We start from the raw sequence: 5,000 nt of genomic DNA, 5'->3' as shown, positions 1-5,000 counted from the left end.
CAAGGCTAGGCATATAGAGAGGAATCGCATTTTTGCCCGGATAGGCACCGGAATGCTTGGCCTTGGCTTGCCATAGCAGGGCATTGCTGGGTTGGGCTCCCTTGGCCTTCCGGGGGCCTTGGACGCTGTCTTGGGAAGACCATGGGCACAAGGCCATGGCATATAGTGAGGAATGGACCACGGTTGGCAAGGCTAGGCATATAGAGAGGAATGGACCACGGTTGCCAAGGTTGCGCAAGTTTTGGGCATTTTTTGCCCGGATATGCCCAAGTATGCCCCGATAGGCCCGTTACGCCCCGGTATGAACGCGTATGCCCGGATAGACTCGGTATGCCTTGGGATACATGCGTATGCCCCGATAGGCTTGGTACGCCCCGATATGCGCACGTGTGCCCCAGTAGGGCTCGGTATGCCCCGGTATGTACGCGTGTGCCCCGATAGGCCCGGTATGCCCCGATATGCACACGTGTGCCCCAATAGGGGTCGGTATGCCCCGGTAGGTACGCGTGTGCCCCGTAATGCACGTTTCGCAGATCTCCCCGCATGTCCCGCCCCTATATGTAATACTTACTTACTTACTTACTTTCTTTCTTGCTTGCTTGCTTGCTTGCAATGGTTGGGAGTGCCCGGCATGCCCCGCTGCAGAGACCAAGGGCGCAATGACTTGGCACCGCGGATGCCGGGACTCCGGCACTTCCCGTGGCACTGATGGTTGGTTCCAAAGACAAAAGGCCGTGCAAGGCCACCGCACCGCGGATGATTTTGCTCGTGCTGGCGCCGTTGTGTGGCCAAAGAACATGCGCGAATGCTCGTGTCGGAAGGGTTGGTGTCCTGGCCCCGCGGGTGTCACGAATGCTCGGTTGCGAAGACCATGGGACCAGAGCCATGGCACGTCGGATGATGGCTCCAGCTGGCGCCCCGGCACTTTCTGTGGCATTGATGCTCGGTTTCAAAGACAAACGTGCGCAGTGCCAGGGGACCGCGGATGACTGCTCGTGCTGGCCCCGTTGGGCGGCATTGATGGTCGGTTGCAAAGAAAATGCGCGATTGCTCGTGTCGGGGCCCGGCAAGCCAAGGCCAAGCGAGCCATGGCACGTCGGATGATGGCTCCAGCTGGCGCCCCGGCACTTTCTGTGGCATTGATGCTCGGTTTCAAAGACAAACGTGCGCAGGGCCAGGGGACCGCGGATGACTGCTCGTGCTGGCCCCGTTGGGCGGCATTGATGGTCGGTTGCAAAGAAAATGCGCGATTGCTCGTGTCGGGGCCTGGCAAGCCAAGGCCAAGCGAGCCATGGCAACGCGGATGATGGCTCGCTAGTGCTGGCGCCGTGCACAGTGGCCTCGCACACTCGCCCTGCACGCTTCCCTTGCACGCAGCCTTGCACACTAGCCTCGCATGCGAGCCTTGCACCCTAGCCATGCAAACTAGCCTTGCACGGTAGCCATGCACACAAGCCGTGCACATTAGCCATGCGCACAAGCCCCGCACACTAGCCTTGCGCACAACCCTTGCACACAAGCCATGCACTCGAGCAATGCACACAAGCCTTGCACTCAAGCAATGCACACAAGCCCTGGACACTAGCCTTGCACACGGGCCTGGCACACAAGCCTTGGGCACTAGCCTTGCGCACTAGCGTTCCACATGAGCCTTGCACACTAGCCTTGGACACTAGCCTTGCACACAGGCCTTGCACACTAGGCATGCTTGGGCGAGCTGATCCCGCATCAAGTCGACGGGTCTAGGCATTCTTGGGCGCAGATCCCGCATCGTCTCGTCGCGTCTGGGCGCAAACACGTCGCGTCTCGTTGCGTCTTCAGAAGTCGTCGCTAACAGCACCTTTGGTTGCCACTGGTGGTTAGGCTGGTTGGTTGCGCAAACCCTATAGGAGGGTGGCATGCTGGTGGGCGTTTTTGCCCGGATAGGCACTAGAATGTGCAGATTTTGGGCGTTTTTGCCTGGATAGGCTAAGGAATGGGCATGCTTTGGGCGTTTTTGCCCGGATAGGCACCGGAATGCTTGGCCTTGGCTTGTCCTAGCAAGGCATTGCTGGGTTGGGCTCCCTTGGCCTTTTGGGCGCCTTGGACGATGTCTTGCGAAGACCATGGGCACAAGGCCATGGCATATGGTGAGGAAAGGACCACGGTTGCCAAGGTTAGGCACCGGAATGCTTGGCCTTGGCTTGCCAAAGCAGGGCATTGCTGGGTTGGGCTCCCTTGGCCTTCCGGGCGCCTTGGACACTGTCTTGGGAAGACCATGGGCACAAGGCCATGGCATATGGTGGGGAATGGACCACGGTTGCCAAGGCTAGGCATATAGAGAGGAATTGCATTTTTGCCCGGATAGGCACCGGAATGCTTGGCCTTGGCTTGCCATAGCAGGGCATTGCTGGGTTGGGCTCCCTTGGCCTTCCGGGGGCCTTGGACGCTGTCTTGGGAAGACCATGGGCACAAGGCCATGGCATATAGTGAGGAATGGACCACGGTTGGCAAGGCTAGGCATATAGAGAGGAATGGACCACGGTTGCCAAGGTTGCGCAAGTTTTGGGCATTTTTTGCCCGGATATGCCCAAGTATGCCCCGATAGGCCCGTTACGCCCCGGTATGAACGCGTATGCCCGGATAGACTCGGTATGCCTTGGGATACATGCGTATGCCCCGATAGGCTTGGTACGCCCCGATATGCGCACGTGTGCCCCAGTAGGGCTCGGTATGCCCCGGTATGTACGCGTGTGCCCCGATAGGCCCGGTATGCCCCGATATGCACACGTGTGCCCCAATAGGGGTCGGTATGCCCCGGTAGGTACGCGTGTGCCCCGTAATGCACGTTTCGCAGATCTCCCCGCATGTCCCGCCCCTATATGTAATACTTACTTACTTACTTACTTTCTTTCTTGCTTGCTTGCTTGCTTGCAATGGTTGGGAGTGCCCGGCATGCCCCGCTGCAGAGACCAAGGGCGCAATGACTTGGCACCGCGGATGCCGGGACTCCGGCACTTCCCGTGGCACTGATGGTTGGTTCCAAAGACAAAAGGCCGTGCAAGGCCACCGCACCGCGGATGATTTTGCTCGTGCTGGCGCCGTTGTGTGGCCAAAGAACATGCGCGAATGCTCGTGTCGGAAGGGTTGGTGTCCTGGCCCCGCGGGTGTCACGAATGCTCGGTTGCGAAGACCATGGGACCAGAGCCATGGCACGTCGGATGATGGCTCCAGCTGGCGCCCCGGCACTTTCTGTGGCATTGATGCTCGGTTTCAAAGACAAACGTGCGCAGGGCCAGGGGACCGCGGATGACTGCTCGTGCTGGCCCCGTTGGGCGGCATTGATGGTCGGTTGCAAAGAAAATGCGCGATTGCTCGTGTCGGGGCCTGGCAAGCCAAGGCCAAGCGAGCCATGGCAACGCGGATGATGGCTCCAGCTGGCGCCCCGGCACTTTCTGTGGCATTGATGCTCGGTTTCGAAGACAAACGTGCGCAGGGCCAGGGGACCGCGGAGGACTGCTCGTGCTGGCCCCGTTGGGCGGCATTGATGGTGTGTTGCAGAGAGCATGTGCGATTGCAAGTGTCGGCCGGGTTTGGGTTCCCTTGGGCTTTCGGGTGCCTTGGACGCTGTCTTGCGAAGACCATGGGCACAAGGCCCCGTCCTGGCCCCTTGTTCGATTCGCTCTCGTCTTGCGCTTGCTTCCAAGGTCCTCCATGACCTTCCCCATGGCCTTGCTAGATCCCCCCCATGACGCATGACCTCTGTCCGTTGATTGGTTTTGAGTGCACACCATGCCCGGCTTGGCACCGTGTTGTCGCGTGAGTGGCATTTGGATCGTGCATGCTGGTGGGCTACCTGCCAATGCGCACAAGCCTTGCACACTAGCCTTGCGCACGAGCCTTGCACAAAAGCCTTGGACACAAGCCTTGCGCACAAGCCATGCGCACAAGCCTTGGACGCTAGCCTTGCACACAAGCCATGCATACAAGCCTTGCTCACAAGCCTTGGGCACTGGCCCATCGCAGTAGCCTTGCACACAAGCCTTGCGCACTAGCTTTGGGCACGAGCCTTGCGCACTTGCCTTGGGCACTAGCCTTGCACACAACCCTTGGGAACTAGCCTTGCGCACCAGCCTTGCCCACAAGCCTTGCACACCAGCCTTGCACACTAGCCTTGCATACAAGCCTTGCACACTAGCCTTGCACACAGGCCATGCTCACTAGCCTTGGGCACTAGCCTTGCACACAGACCTTGGGCACTAGCCTTGCGCACTAGCCTTGCCCACGAGCCTTGCACACTAGCCTTGCACGCAGGCCTTGCACGCTAGGCATGCTTGGGCCAGCAGCTCCCGCATCAAGTCGGCGGGTGTAGGCACGGTTGGGCGCAGATCCCGCATCGCCTCGTCGCGTCTGGGCGCAAACCCGTCGCGTCTCGTTGCGTCTTCAGAAGTCGTCGCTAACAGCACCTTTGGTTGCCACTGGTGGTTAGGCGGGTTGGTTGCGCAAACCCTATAGGAGGGTGGCATGCTGCGGGGCGCTGGAATGCGCAGGCTTAGGGCGTTTTTGCCCGGATAGGCACTGGAATGTGCTGGTTTTGGGCGTTTTTGCCTGGATAGGCTAAGGAATGGGCATGCTTTGGGCGTTTTCCCCGGATAGGCACTGGAATGGGCTGGTTTTGGGCGTTTTTGCCTGGATAGGCTAACGAATGGGGCATGCTTTGGGCGTTTTTGCCCGGGTAGGCACTGGAATGCCTGGCCTTGGCTGGGCATTGCTGGGTTGGGCTCCCTTGGCCTTTCAGGCGCCTTGGATGCTGTCTTGTGAAGACCATGGGCACAAGGCCATGGCATATAGTGGGGAATGGACCATGGTTGCCAAGGTTAGGCAATATAGAGGGCGGTGGGCGAGTAGGCCATGGCGTCACTTGTTTGCCCGTGTTTGCTCCCTTTGTGCGTTGTTTGGTTTTGGGAGCACACCTACCTTGCTAGGCTCGGCGGCTTACCCCTGCCCTTGTGGGTACTGGG

This window comes from Tasmannia lanceolata, unplaced genomic scaffold, assembly GCF_043159265.1.
Source record: "Tasmannia lanceolata isolate RefF3 unplaced genomic scaffold, GAP_Taslan_0.1 ptg000218l, whole genome shotgun sequence".
Taxonomy (NCBI): domain Eukaryota; kingdom Viridiplantae; phylum Streptophyta; class Magnoliopsida; order Canellales; family Winteraceae; genus Tasmannia; species Tasmannia lanceolata.
Note: the sequence above shows the minus strand (reverse complement) of the source record.